General features: G+C 41.6%; 1 pseudogene; it reads right to left on the bottom strand.

Moving 5' to 3' along the window:
- Window positions 1-15998, bottom strand: part of LOC111954591 (utrophin-like) — a 241603-nt pseudogene that overhangs the window by 110264 nt on the left and 115341 nt on the right.

Genomic DNA, 15998 nt, shown 5'->3' with positions numbered 1-15998 from the left:
TATAATATTGAATTATGTTATATTATGCACATGTCCCTATGGTGGACAGAACATGTTACTACTACATTACACAGACGGAACATTTTCACCACACATAATAAATATTGAATTATGTTATATTATGCACATGTCCCCTATGGTGGACAGAACATGTTACTACTACATTACACAGACGGAACATTTTCACCACACAATAATAACAGGAAATACACACTTTTTTTTWAACCTCAGATTGGTGATGATACAATAAAAGTCATCACGATTACACAAAATCGAATGCTTAAAACAGATCAATATATTTGGTTGAGTACCAGTGTTTTTGTCATATGCGACTGTGTGGTAGAACCCTGAACGCTGCTGTCATTTTCCAGACCATMGTGGCAACAAAATGTTTTGTCTGGCCTCAATACCACACACAGATTTGAAGCTCAAACTATCACTCAAATGAAAGACAACTCCTGTTGCTATTTAGAAATCGATGTGGGAATTCGATTTGTTGAAATTATACAGTCAAAAAAGTGTCATTTCCTTTTTCTGTACAGGCCATCTACCGTGAACATCTCCCCACAGATATGAGTTGATAAATGGCTAATACAGGTTCTCATCTAGTAGTACACCAAAGTTATTTGASGTTTGTCTGTRAGAAGAGTGCAAACGGTACATGTTGCCACAATTATAGTCCTAGATCCATTGATTTCAATACAATATCGATGTGAGTGATACATTTGTGCTCGCTATTGATTAAAGTGMAACAAGCTAATACATTTCAGTGTAGAGCGACCGCTTGGTAAACATTGGTGAGTGAGCAGTTTTTTTTAGGTATTAATACAAGTAGTCTGAACACAAGAATTACACATGTGTTGGGAGTCATTTTTATGTCTRGGTCTTCAACATATCACATATTTCTGCATATTGATATGAATTTGGACATTTAAAACCAGTGTTTGATATTTGGCTATAAATCAAAAAAAACATGACAACAGGAAGCGGCAACAGCATCAGTTTCAACTTATGTTTAAGTAAAATAAATGGTTGTTTTAACATAATTTTTTTTACAGGATTCTACTTAATCAGGTAAAAACTACTGAATGATTTCTTGATTTTGATGATATTACTGAAATCGTGAAAAACGTGTTGGTCTTGCCTACTTATGGACAGGGCCTTGAGGAAAAACACTCAAAGTAGAAAACAACCATTAAAATACAAGCTGATGCATCCCCTTTCAAGAGGAAATAAAACAACTTTCCTCAATTGCCTGGATGAGATAAGGGATTACGATCTGTCTGAGGAGGAGAAAATAGGGAAACAAGATGCATGAAAGGCAAAGAGGTTGACACAGTCTTCTGTTAACTTCTCTCCTCTCCGATAGAGTAGTTGCAGTATTGGTTTTGGCACTAACAGTAACAGAGTTGTGACTCTTCAGAAAAACGTTATTCTTCAACTAAGAGCAGAATAAGTGGTGCTACAGTAACAAAAATTCCCCCAGGATGCCATTTTTTCAATGCACCGTAAGCCTGGAGTGTATCTTGTAGCTGTGAGACGTGACCTTGACTGTGTGTTGTGTACAAAACAGCAGAGAAGACGGTGTTATCGGCCCCTACCCTGTGCTGATGAGGAGATGATAGCATTACAACACAGTAGAGAGAAGGTTATTTTCAGACCTCCATGAATCTGGCCTCTTGTTAAGGATACAGGGATCCTGTGTGTGTATTTCTTTTCTCTCCTTCTCCCCTCACAGGTGGCAATCATCATTCCCCAATCAGTCATCAATCTGAAGACACACCTCCTCTCTCTCACTCACTCACTCACTCACTCACTCACTCACTCACTCACTCACTCACTCACTCACTCACTCACTCACTCACTCACTCACTCACTCTCTCACTCTCTCACTTTGTCCGTTACCCTGTGAGTATTGGATTTGTTATGGTGTTTGACTGTTTGTTTGATGATGGGAAAGGGGGTACCAAGACAAGTCGCCCATGGGCATACACTACCCGTAGGAATACTTTGTCTGAGAACACTAGTTAGAACTGGGCGGACCACCCACTATTTTTGGTTAGTTAGTTAGCTGTATTGAAGTAGGTTAGTCTAGCTTAGGGGTGTTTTTGGATATTTGTTTCTTTCCTTGGGTCCAGCTCAGCCCCTTTCCCGCTCCCCATTACCGTGTGTTTACAAATAAACCATGAGTGTTAGATGGTAATTTAGTTGTGTGTGGTTTTTCGTTCTCACTGTTTCGTTTTCACTATTCTACTTTGCATGAGTTATGTTACGGGTCTCGTTACCATCCCCGTAGACTGCCGGGCCAAAGGGATTCGTAACACCTCTCCTCCCTTTTACTTTCCCTCTCAATATCTCTCTCCCCCTCTCAAGGCTGTCAGTGTGAATTGAAGCAGAATCATGCTAACTCTGGAAGACATTGCTGATAGGATTGGAACCTGGTCTGGTCATCTGCTGCAATAGCCAATCCGTGACAATGTCTGATGAGTTGAACATTCTGAGATGCCGTTCTGCACACCACTGTTGTACTGTACTGTTATTTAGTTTGTTAGCTTGCACYAATCTTGCCATTCTCCTACCTCTCATCAACGAGCTGTTTTCACCACAGAACTGTCCATTCTAATGTTCAATCAAATAGTAACTGAATGCCTTGATGCCTGTCTGCCTGCTTTGCATAGCAAGCCATGGCCACATGACTCGCTGTCTGTAGGAGCTCCCGAGTGGGACAGCAGTCTAAGGCACTGCATCTCAGTGCTAGAGGCGTCACTACAGACACCCTGGTTTGAATCCAGGCTGTATCACAACCGGCCGTGATTGGGAGTCCCATAGGCTGGCACACAATTGGCCCAGCATCATCCGGGTTTGGCTGGTGTAGGCCGTCATTGCAAATAAGAATTTCTTGGCCCCTCAAAGTCAGAAAACTCCCCTACAACCCAGTAAGACATGACATTTGAGACTTGACTTTTCTAAGTAAACTAAATGAATGCCAACCAACACAATAAAGGACCTTTAAAGTTCACCAGGCTCAATTCAGATACATAGGAATCCCTCAACACTAGACGTTTCTAAAGTTAAATGGAGAAACAAATTAAAAGTTAAGTCATCAATGATAGGTAATAGTTCAAAGTCAGAAAGTCTCTGTTTCCCTCTCTCTGGTTCTCTCTCTCTCTTTCTCCCTCTGAGGGAGATGAGGTTGTGGCAACGCAGCAGTTTAATTTCATCTTACTTTACAACCTGCCCATCCAGGTACAAATGGTGCTAATCAATCACACAGACAGTGTGATTAAACCACCTTAGCGTAGCTATTCAGATTATATTAGCTTCAACTTTGGCTTCCATAGCTTAACATAGGCTGTGTAAAAATGTTAGCTTGGCTCAGCCTCTCAACTGACCGTAGTATTAGCAAAATGAGGACAACAACACTCTCGAAACGTAAGCCTCCGGAAACAGTGAGTTAATTAAACCCCTTCAAAACCAGTAAATAGCAGTAAATAACACTCCTAATCACTCCTTTTAATTATATACTTCACTCCGTTTTAATTATATACTTACATACAACATATTGTTGTAGCTTCTCCCCACACTGTGAAGAAAATGACAACTGTTGCAGGGAGATAAAAGTAGAGTGATTAAAAAAAGGCCACAAAGTGCTCTCTTCTCGTCCCTCTCTCTCCCCCTACGCCTCTCTCTCCTGCTCTAAAATCGGTTAATTTAATAAAGCTGATTGATGAGTTTAATCAGTGAGACGCTTACACGGGGCTTTTATTGGATAATTGAATGCGTGATTAATAAAAGCTATTATCAGCAGACAAAAACACAGACACAATCGACAAACTCGCCGGAGGAGAAGAGCACTGTCGGGCAACACCCGCCCCGGAATAACAAAATGTCTTCCTTTTCCGCCCTTTCATTTGTTTACATTCATCTATATGTACTGTAAACAACTAGCTGTATTCATAAAAACAGAGGATAAATTATGTTGACTTGGTGATATAAGGATTGATATGCCTCAATAAAAATGCAACGGTTCTATCGCTCCCTTTGAGTGATTCAGAAAATGTCTCTCTACTACCTCCTGAACTCTTAATCTCAATCTCGCCGCTTCTTCGCCTGTCTCTCCATTAACATCATCCTTCTCTCACACTCCTCTCACTTCCTCTCCGTCGCTCTTTCTGTCTCCTTGATTTCTCAGACTGTCATCTCATCATCCTTTTCTTCCTCTCCTTTCCACTCTGCTCCAGCCCTCCTATATCTTCCTCTTTATTCATGGGAGTGGCTTAGCTTACTTATTTCTTCTTTCCTTCTTTCCTTCCTTCCTTCCGGACATTTCCCTGTACCTTCCTAAGCCTCCATTCAGACCTCCAATTTCCATATAGCTATACATTTACTGTATGTATAGTACACTGAAATCAAAAAAGCAACATGTAAAGTGTTGGTCCCATGTTTCATGAGCTGAAATAAAAGATCCCAGAAATGTTCCATATGCACAAAAAGCTTCCTTCTCTCARATTTTGAGCACAAATTTGTTTACATCCCTGTTAGTGAGATTTTCTCSTTTGCCAAGATAATCCTTATCCTGACAGGTGTGGCATATCAAGAAGCATTGTGCTGGGGACAATAAAAGGCTTCTCTAAAATGTACAGTTTTGTCACACAACACAATGTTACAGATGTGTCAACTTTTGAGGGAGCGTGCAATTGGCATGGGGACTTCAGGATTGTTCACCAGAGCTGCTGCCAGATAATTGAATGTTGATTTCTCTYCCGTAAGACGCCTCTAACGTCGTTTTAGAGAATTTGGCAGTACGTCATGTGGGCGAGCGGTTTGCTGATGTCAACGTTGTGAACAGAGTGCCCCATGGTGGCGGTGGGGTTATGGTATGGGGCAGGCATGAGCTACGGACAACGCCAACAATTTTATTGATGGCATTTGAATGCACAGAGATACCGTGACGTGATCCTGAGGCCCATTGTCGTGCCATTCATCCGCCGCCATCACCTCATGTTTCAGCATGATGATGCACAGCCCCATGTCGCAAGGATCTGTACACAGTTCCTGGACGCAGGCATGGTAATGACTGTGTAAAAGTTGTGTTACGGTACTGACCGTACAGGGTCTGTGTTACGGTAAGGATGACGCAGTGGTTGTGTTACGGTACTGATTGAGCAGTGGTTGTGTTACGGTACTGATTGAGCAGTGGTTGTGTTATGGTACTGTATGGCCCGTGTGGCTCAGTGTGGCTCAGTTGGTAGAGCATGGCGCTTGCAACGCCAGGGTTGTGGGTTCATTCCCCACGGGGGGACCAGGATGAATATGTATGAACTTTCCAATTTGTAAGTCGCTCTGGATAAGAGCGTCTGCTAAATGACGTAAATGTAATGTAAATGTACTGACCGTACAGTGGCTGTGTTACGGTACTGATTGAGCAGTGGTTGTGTTATGGTACTGACCGTACAGTGGCTGTGTTACGGTACTGATTGAGCAGTGGTTGTGTTATGGTACTGACCTTGCAGTGGTTGTGCTGCTGCAGCAGGGTGGGGACATCTCCTCCTATGGGCATCTGTTTGGCCAGTTCCTTCTCCTTCAGACAGATCCACCTCCACAGCTCCTCCAGCAGGCTCTGAAGACGACTCCAACGCTCTGCACTCGCCTCCAGGTGAGCCCTGGAAACAAATGGCCATAACATGGTTAAAATATGGTTATAACACAGTCACAACCCAGGTAAAATATGTTCACAATACGGCTATAACCTGGTCATAACATGGTTAAAACACAGTTACAACCCAGGCGGAAAATATGTTCACAATACGGTTATAACCTGGTCGAAACATGGTTACAAGAATGTTATGACATGGTCAGGTCCATCTCCATGTAAAAAGTAAGTTGCACAAGTCTTGGATTGGCTAGTGTGTGCCGGAACGACTCAGAGCAGGAGCCTCCTATCTCCTGGGTTCTGTAGCCTGAGGCACGAGTATACCCCCTGGACAGGACTCTAGTCTATCGCCTGGCCATACCCCCAATCTATCTCCTTAATGCTGAGWAAGCAAGTAGAGAAGCACCGGGTCCCATTTTTTAAGTCTTTACATGGTATGACTCTCGGGACAACAAACAAACCTCAAGGCCTCTAAGTTTATCTCCATATAAGCAGCAGGTTAAACCAGCCATACAAGTCCTACTGGATACTACAACAGAATAACATGGTCAGACCATGGCTAGACTGGTGAGGTTGGGGTGGATTGGTGTGTCAACCATTACAGTTGGCCGCATTTCAAAGTAGCAAGTTTGCTGGATATCTCTTGTCCAACATCTTGAAGCATTAAGACCTGGAGACAAAGTGAGCATTAGAGGGAAAATCTACTCTCTCTGGAGGGCAGCCAAAACCACTTATATTGGAGTGTATGTGCGTTGGTGCATCGTGTGCATCAAAGTGTGTGGATATATAGCATAATGTGCATTATTATTTAATGTGTGTGTTCTTAAATGTTTTGTTTTGACATCCTCCGCTCACCATAATGCGTCTGACCATTATGTACAGCAGCAAAGTTTCATAGCAGCTACTCATTATTATTATGTACAGTAATTAAGACATAATGTGCTCTAAATAGTACACACATTGCAGCACACACACCCACGCGCTCGCATGCACAGGCACAGTGCATGCACGAACACAGCACACACACACACGCGCACAACCTGCTGACAGCTCAGCCTTGCCTCCATCCTATGGAGATACACAGAGTTACATGGTTTATAGGGAATAATAGTGCTCTTATGAATATGCAGTTACTTTCTATCTTTATGGAACGTTGCGGTGTTTCTGTCTTATTTCACTCCATCTGTGTCTCTTTTGCCTAGTAGTAGTTGGGGCTTTCAGGCTGTGAAGTGTTGATCTTCACCTGCTCCTACCTTCGCCTCGCATAACATATTTTACCCTCACTCTGCATCTATCTCTTGATCTATTGTTTTCTAGTACGCTGTAACCTTCCTTCGCTATTCCTCACATATTACTTTTCTCCTTTGCTCACCACACCTTTTCTTCCCCTTCACAGCCGTTGCTCCTATCAACATCTCCATCTTGCCCCTGCCACCTTCATTCTCTCTCTCCCTCCATCTCTCTTTCACTCTATGAATATCTTCCACTCTCTCCGTCTCTCTCTTTATTTATGCCAACGTTGTGGTCGCTCCTCCACTGTTCAGGTCCTGAAGAGTTCCGTGACACCATATTGGTTCCAACTCTCACCGGAGGCAAGTAAAGCATACATGCTCTAGTTACAGTTTATTGAGTGGTTTAATCAACTTAGTAGTCAAATCTGCTAAATTGCTATCCTCGGTCTGCTAACTGCTAACTTGCTATCCCCGGTCTGCTAACTGCTAGCTTGCTATCCCCGGTCTGCTAACTGCTAGCTTGCTAACCCGGTCTGCTAACTGCTAGCTTGTTTAGCCCCGGCCTACTAACTGTTAGCTTGTTAGCATCGGCCTGCTAACTGTCTGAATCTCCGTATCCCCAGTCAGCCCAACCACTCACTGGACCCATATGTTCACTTGGCTACGCATGCCTCTCTCTAATATCAATATGCCTCGTCCATTACTGTCCTGGTTAGTGATTACTGTCTTATTTCACTGTAGAGCCTCTAGCCCTGCTCAATATGCCTTAACCAACCATGTTGTTCCACCTCCTACATATGCGATGACATCACCTGGTTTAAACGTCTCTAGAGACTATATCTCTCTCATTATTACTCAATGCCTAGGTTTACCTCCAATGTACTCACATCCTACCTTACCTTTGTATGTACACTATGCCTTGAATCTATGCTATCGAGCCCAGAAACCTGCTCCTTTTACTCTCTGTTCCGAACGTGCTAGACGGCCAGTTCGTATAGCATTTAGCCGTACCTGTATCCTACTTCTCCTCTGTTCCTCTGGTGATGTAGAGGTTAATCCAGGTCCTGCWGTGCSTAGCRCCACTCCCACTCCCCAGGTGCTCTCATTTGTTAAATTCTGTAACCGTAAAAGCCTTGGTTTCATGCATGTTAACATTTGAAGCCRACTCCCTAAGTTTGTTTTACTCACTGCTTTAGCACACTCTGCCAACCCGGATGGCTTAACCGTGTCTGAATCCTGGCTTAGGAAAACCAAAAACTCTGAAATCTCCATCCCTAACTATAACATTTTCCGCCAAGATAGAACTGCCATCAGGGGGCGGTGTTGCAATCTACTGCAAAGATAGCCTGCAGAGTTCTGTATTACTATCCAAGTCTGTACCCAAACAAGTCAAGCTTCTAATTCTAAAAATGCACCTTTCCAGAAACAAGTCTCTCACTGTTGCCGCTTGCTATAGACCACCCTCTGCCCCCAGCTGTGCCCTCGAACCCATATGTGAATTGATTGCCCCCCATGTATCTTCTGAGCTCGTGCTACTAGGTAACCTAAACCGGGGCATGTTTAACACCACGGCCATCCTACAATCTAAGCTTGATGCCCCCAATCTCACACAAATTATCAATGAACCTACCAGGTACAACCCCAAATCCGTAAACACGGGCACCCTCATAGATATCATCCTAACTAACTCACCCTTCAATTACACCTCTGCTGTTTTCATTCAAGATCTCAGCGATCACTGCCTCATTGCCTGCATCCGTAATGGGTCTGCGACCAAACGACCAACCCTCATCACTGTCAAACGCTCCCTAAAACACTTCTGCGAGCAGGCCTTTCTAATCGACCTGGCCGGGGTATCCTGGAATGACATTGACCTCATCCCGTCAGTAGATGATGCCTGGTTATTCTTTAAAYGTGCCTTCTCACCATCTTAAATAAGCATGCCCCATTCCAAAAAATGTAGAACTACGAATAGATATAGTCCTTGGTTCACTCCAGACCTGTCTGCACTTGACCAGCACAAAAATATCCTGTGGTGTTCTGCGTTAGCATCTAATAGCCCCCGTGATATGTAACTTTTCAGGGAAGTTAGGAACAAATATACATAGGCAGTTAGGAAAGCTAAGGCTAGCTTTTTCAAACAGAAATTTGCATCCTGTAGTACAAACTCAAAAAAGTTCTGGGACACTAAAGTTCATGGAGAATAAYAGCACCTCCTCCCAGCTGRCCACTGCWCTGAGGCTAGGAAASACTGTRACCACCGATAAATCRACMATAATTGKGAATTTCAATAWMKATTTCTCTACGGCTGGCCATGCTTTCCACCTGGCTACCCCTACCCCGGTCAACTGCCCGGCACCCTCCACAGCAACCCGCCAAAGCCCCCACCATTTCTCCTTCACCTAAATCCAGATAGCTGATGTTCTGAAAGAGCTGCAAAATCTGGACCCCTACAAATCAGCCGGGCTAGACAATCTGGACCGTCTCTTTCTAAAAGTATCTGCAGAAATTGTTGCAAGCCCTATTATTAACCTGTTCAACCTCTCTTTCGTATCGTCTGAGATTCCCAAAGATTGGAAAGCTGCATCGGTCATCCCCCTCTTCAAAGGGGGTGACACTCTAGACCCAAACTGCTACAGACCTATATCTATCCTACCCTGCCTTTCTAAGGTCTTCAAAAGCCAAGTTAACAAACAGATTACAGACCATTTCGAATCCCACCGTACCTTCTCCGCTATGCAATCTGGTCATGGGTTCACGTCAGCCACGCTCAAGGTCCTAAAGGATATCATAACCGCCATCGATAAGAGACATTACTGTGCAGCCGTATTCATTGACCTGGCCAAGGCTTTTGGCTCTGTCAATCACCACATTCTAATTGGCAGACTCAACAGCCTTGGTTTCTTAAATGATTGCCTCACCTGGTTTACCAACTATTTCTCTGATAGAGTTCAGTGTGTCAAATCGGAGGGCCTGTTGTCTGGACCTCTGGCAGTCTCTATAGGGGTGCCACAGGGTTCAATTCTCGGACCTACTCTCTTCTCTGTATACATCAATGGAGTTGCTCTTGCTGCTGGTGATTCTCTGATCCACCTCTATGCAGTCGACACCATTCTATATACTTCTGGCCCCTCTTTGGACACTGTGTTAACTTCTTCGGGGTAGGGGGCAGCATTTTCACTTTTGGATAAATAGCATTCCCAAATTCCACTGCCTGCTACTCATCCCCAGAATATAAGATATGCATATTATTAGTATATTTGGATAGAAAACACTCTTTCTAAAAAGAGTTTCTAAAACTGTTTGAATCATGTCTGTGYGTATAACAGAACTTATGTAGCAGGCAAAACCTCGAGGACAAACCATTCAGAATTGTTTTGTTTTTGAGGTCACTGACTTTTCAATGAATTTCATTGGGACACCAGATTTCTAAGGGACTTGTTTGCACTTCCTACCGCTTCCACTGGATGTCACCAGTCTTTGGAAATTGGTTGAGGTTTTTTCTTTGTGTAATGAAGAAGTACGGCCATCTTAAATGAGWGTCACTTGAAGTAAATTGTTTGAGAGAGGCACATTACCAGAAAAGTTGCGTCAGTTTGTTTTCTTTTTGTATTGAACACAGATCATCCCGTCTTCAATTTGATCGATTATTAACGTTTAAAAATACCTAACGTTGTATTACAAAAGTAGTTTGAAATGTTTTGGTAAAGTTTACATGTAATTTTTGAGATATTTTGTAGTGACGTTGCGCAAGTTGGAAGCTGTGTTTTTCTGGATGAAACGCGCCAAATAAATTGACATTTTGGATATATATCGACGGAATTAATCGAACAAAAGGACCATTTGTGATGTTTATGGGACATATTGGAGTGCCAACAAAGAAGTTCGTCAAAGGTAAGGCATGAATTATATTGTAATTTCTGCGTTTTGTGTCGTGCCTGCAGTGTTGAAATATGCTACTCTCTTTGTTTACTGTTGTGCTATCATCAGATAAAAGCACCTTATGCTTTCGCCGAAAAGCCTTTTTGAAATCTGTCATGTTGGCTGGATTCACAACGAGTGTAGCTTTAATTTGGTATCTTACATGTGTAACCTCTTGACACTACAGGGGGTGCTGTTTCAACTTGGACATTTATCGTTCCCAAATTAAACTGCCTCGTACTCAATTCTTGCTCGTACAATATGCATATTATTATTACTATTGGATAGAAAACAATCTCTAGTTTCTAAAACCGTTTGAATTATGTCTGTGGGTGAACCAGAACTCTTTCTGCAGCGAAATCCATGACAGGAACTGCGAAGGTCTGAAAACYAGGCTCTGTTCTCAGATCAGTTTAAAGCTCTGTATGTATCCTATGGGTCGACATGAACTGCACCCGCCTTCCCCTGGATGTCAGTAACCAATGAGAAGTGGAATGGAGTGTCTGCGTAGATCTCAGAGCTTATAAAAGGCCAAGGAACGAAGTGCGCTCTCTTTTCGTCGTTCGTCATTGCGCAAAGCAAGACCTCAAGATGGCATTTTGAAACGCTCAGTTACCGGCCTTAGCTATATCCGTCTGTAATTTAATTCGATATAGGTGTTAGAAACATCATAACGAAGTTATTTTAAACCGAGTTATATCAGTTTATGCGAGTATATTGCTATTTTCGGAATTTCCTTAGTATTGCGATTTYGGGATTTGGGAATGTTGTGGCCACATAGCTATTGTTAGCTGCTAATTCCGAAGTTGAAGACYACGTTTTACAACCAAGCAACGATTCTTTTGGACAAAGGACACCTTGCCCAAGATTCTGATGGAAGCTCGTCCAAAAGTAAGAACTATTTATGATGTTATTCCGTATTTATGTGGAAAAATGTAAACGCATTTGTCCGCCGTTATTGCGGCACTAGTATGGCTGTAACGCACACTGTATGTCTAGTAACGTTAATTTWAAAAATCTAACTCAGCGGTTGCATTAATAACTAATGCATCTTTCATTWGCTGTCCAACCTGTATTTTTTAGTCAATCTAATCGATAAATAATCGTAAACTTAGGTGCCTTTCCAAGATGGCGCCGGCCAGAATGCATGCCATGTTTTGACTGATTACATTGCATAACCACGATTTGTGATGCTAAATATGCACATTTTCGAACAAAAGGGTGAACCAGAACTCTTTCTGCAGCGAAATCCATGACAGGAACTGCGAAGGTCTGAAACGAGGCTCTGTTCTCAGATCAGTTTAAAGCTCTGTATGTATCCTATGGGTCGACATGAACTGCACCCGCCTTCCCCTGGATGTCAGTAACCAATGAGAAGTGGAATGGAGTGTCTGCGTAGATCTCAGAGCTTATAAAAGCCAAGGAACGAAGTGCGCTCTCTTTTCGTCGTTCGTCATTGCGCAAAGCAAGACCTCAAGATGGCATTTTGAAACGCTCAGTTACCGGCCTTAGCTATATCCGTCTGTAATTTAATTCGATATAGGTGTTAGAAACATCATAACGAAGTTATTTTAAACCGAGTTATATCAGTTTATGCGAGTATATTGCTATTTTCGGAATTTCCTTAGTATTGCGATTTGGGGATTTGGGAATGTTGTGGCCACATAGCTATTGTTAGCTGCTAATTCCGAAGTTGAAGACGACGTTTTACAACCAAGCAACGATTCTTTTGGACAAAGGACACCTTGCCCAAGATTCTGATGGAAGCTCGTCCAAAAGTAAGAACTATTTATGATGTTTATTCGGTATTTATGTGGAAAAATGTAAACGCATTTGTCGCCGTTATTGCGGCACTAGTATGGCTGTAACGCACACTGTATGTCTAGTAACGTTAATTTAAAAAATCTAACTCAGCGGTTGCATTAATAACTAATGCATCTTTCATTTGCTGTCCAACCTGTATTTTTTAGTCAATCTAATCGATAAATAATCGTAAACTTAGGTGCTTCCAAGATGGCGCCGACCAGAATGCATGACCTGTTGCCACTGATCACATTGTATAACAACGATTTGTGCTGCTAATATGCACATTTTCGAACAAAACCTATATGCATTGTGTAATATGATGTTACAGGACTGTCATCTGACGAAGTTATCAAGGTTAGTCCAAAATTATATATATTTTGCTGTATTGTTACGATCGCTAACCTGTGCTGCTGGTAAATTGCTTGTGTTTCGGGCTATTGTGCTAAGCTAATATAATGCTATATTGTGTTTTCGCTGTAAAACACTTAAAAAATCTGACATATTGGCTGATTCACAAGATGTTGGGCTTTCATTTGCTGTACGCTGTGTATTTTTCAGAAATGTTTTAAGATGAGTAATTAGGTTTTGACGTTGGTCTCTGTAATTATTCTGGCAGCTTCGGCACTATTTCAGATTGCAGCTGCAATGTAGAACTGTGATTTATACCTGAAATATGCACATTTTTCTAAAAAAACATATGCTATACAATAAATATGTTATCAAGACTGTAATCTTATGAAGTTGTTTCTTGGTTAGTGGCTATTTATATCTTTATTTGGTCGAATTAGTGATGGCTACTGATGGAGTAAAAAACTGGTGGAGTAAAACAAGTGGTGTCTTTTGCTAACGTGGTTAGCTAATAGATTTACATATTGTGTCTTCCCTGTAAAACATTTTAAAAATCAGAAATGATGGCTGGATTCACAAGATGTGTATCTTTCATCTGGTGTCTTGGACTTGTGATTTATGATATTTAGATGCTAGTATTTACTTGTGACACAATGCTAGGCTATGCTAGTCAGCTTTTTTACTGTGGGGGGTGCTCCCGGATCCGGGTTGGGAGGAATTAGAGGTTAATGAAGTTACATTTTTACATCATTTTATTTGAATATGGCGCTCTGTATTTTCCCTGGCTATACCCCAGAGAGGTTAACTTCTTGCAACTATAGGGGGTGCTGTTCCGCATTAGCATATTTGTGTCTCCAAATTAAACTGCCTCGTGCTAAATTCTTGATCGTACAATATGCATATTATTGTTATTATTGGATAGAAAAAACTTCTAGTTTCTATAGAAGTTGGAATTTTGTCTCTGAGTGGTACAGAACAATTTCTACAGCACTTTTCATGACAGGGTTCAGATTTCAGAAATTTTTACCTCTGATCTGGGGTCTGTTTATAAGGCCACAGTGAATGCTATGAGAAACCGACACTGCCTACGTCTTCCTCTGGGTGTCTGTACGTCACGTTTTCAATGAAGTCGATGGGACGTTCACAGCCATTATAAATGACAAAATGTACAGAGACCGTCCTTTCTCAACGTGGCGCTCAAGCGTGAAGGCCATCGGACCTGCCTGCGTTCCAAATCGTTTTCTAACCAGCAATATTTCTCCGGTCATGTTTTCAGTCGTTATAGTTGTTTAAAAACATCATAATGTAGTTAATTTGAGCCGTTTTTATATCAATTTATATCCGTTAGTGCGATTTTGAGGAATTTCTTTGTTGTGCGTTCTGAAAGTTTGGACACACGTTTTAGGGAGTCGGTCGTTGGTGGTGGACATTTCGAAGGACAGAGGACATTATCGACCAAAAGACGTTTATAACATAGAAAGGATACATTGCCCAAGAATATGATGGAAGAACAGCTCAAAGTAGCATATTTAATATGATAAACCGTGTTTCTGTCGAAATATTTTAAACGCATAATTCGCCATTTGTTTGGTATAGCTTCACTTGGCCAACCTGTATTGAAAAGTAAGGATAATTTTAAAAATGTAAATCCGCGTTGCATTAAGAACTAATTTGTCTTTCGATTGCTGTCAACCTGTTTTTTTAGTCAAGTATATGATTAGCTTTCAATTAAACTAGATCACTCTGATAGATGACGTCAGACATATTGAGGCTTGATTTCCTAGTATTTTTATTGTGTAACCACGGTTTTGTATGGCTAAATATGCACCTTTTCGAACAAACTGTATATGTATATTGTAAAATGATGTTACAGGAGTGTCATCGGAAGAATTCTGAGAAGGTTAGTGAAAAAATTAATATATTTTGGCGGTGATTACGTTATAGCGCTCTTTGGCTGGAATCGATGCTCTGGTAACGTTTGTTCATGTGGTATGCTAACTTATCGATTTATTGTGTTTTCGCTGAAAAACGCTTAGAAAATCTGAAATATGGTCTGAAATCACAAGAACTGGGTCTTTCCATTGCTATGCTTTGTTCTATTTTTATGAATGTTTTATGATGAGTAAATTGGTCATACACGTTGCTCTATCTAGTAATTCTAGTCGATTTGTGATGTGGGTGCAATTGTAAACTGTGATTTCTACCTGAAATATGCACTTTTTTCTAACAAAAACTATCCTATACCATGAATATGTTATCAGACTGTCATCTGAAGAGGTTTTTTCTTGGTTAGTGGATATCATATCTTAGTTGAGCCGAATTGGTGATACACCTGAAGGAGTAAGAAACTGATGGAGTTAGAATAGTGGTGTATTTTGCTAACGTGTTTAGCTAATAAGATTTACATATTTTGTCTTCCCTGTAAAACATTTTAAAAATCTGAAATGGTGGCTTTATTCACAGAGTCTTATCTTTCATCTGGTGTCTTGGACTTGTGATTTAATGATATTTTAGATGCTACTATCTACTTCTGAAGCTATGCTAGCTATGTAATCAGTGTGTGGGGGTGGGGGGTGCTCCCGGATCCGGGGTTGATACTCGTGAAAGGTTAACTAACTTCCAGACGAGCTTCAATGCCATACAACTCTCCTTCCGTGGCCTCCAACTGCTCTTAAATGCAAGTAAAACTAAATACATGCTATTCATCGATCACTGCCCGCCCGTCCAGCATCACTACTCTGGACGGCTCTGACTTAGAATACGTGGACAACTACAAATACCTAGTGTCTGGTTAGACTGTAAACTCTCTCTTCCAGACTCAGATTAAGCATCTCCAATCCAAAATGAAATCTAGAATCGGCTTCCTATATCGCAACAAAGCATCCTTCACTCATGCTGCAAAACATACCCTCGTAAAACTGACCATCCTACGATCCTCACTTCGGCAATGTCATCTATAAAATAGCCTCCAACACTCTACTCACACAAATTGGATGCAGTCTATCACAGTGCATCCGTTTTGTCACCAAAGCCCATAT

The sequence above is a fragment of the Salvelinus sp. IW2-2015 genome, linkage group LG28 (genome assembly GCF_002910315.2).
Source record: "Salvelinus sp. IW2-2015 linkage group LG28, ASM291031v2, whole genome shotgun sequence".
NCBI classification, from domain to species: Eukaryota; Metazoa; Chordata; class Actinopteri; order Salmoniformes; family Salmonidae; genus Salvelinus; species Salvelinus sp. IW2-2015.
This window is presented reverse-complemented; position numbering and strand designations above follow the sequence as displayed.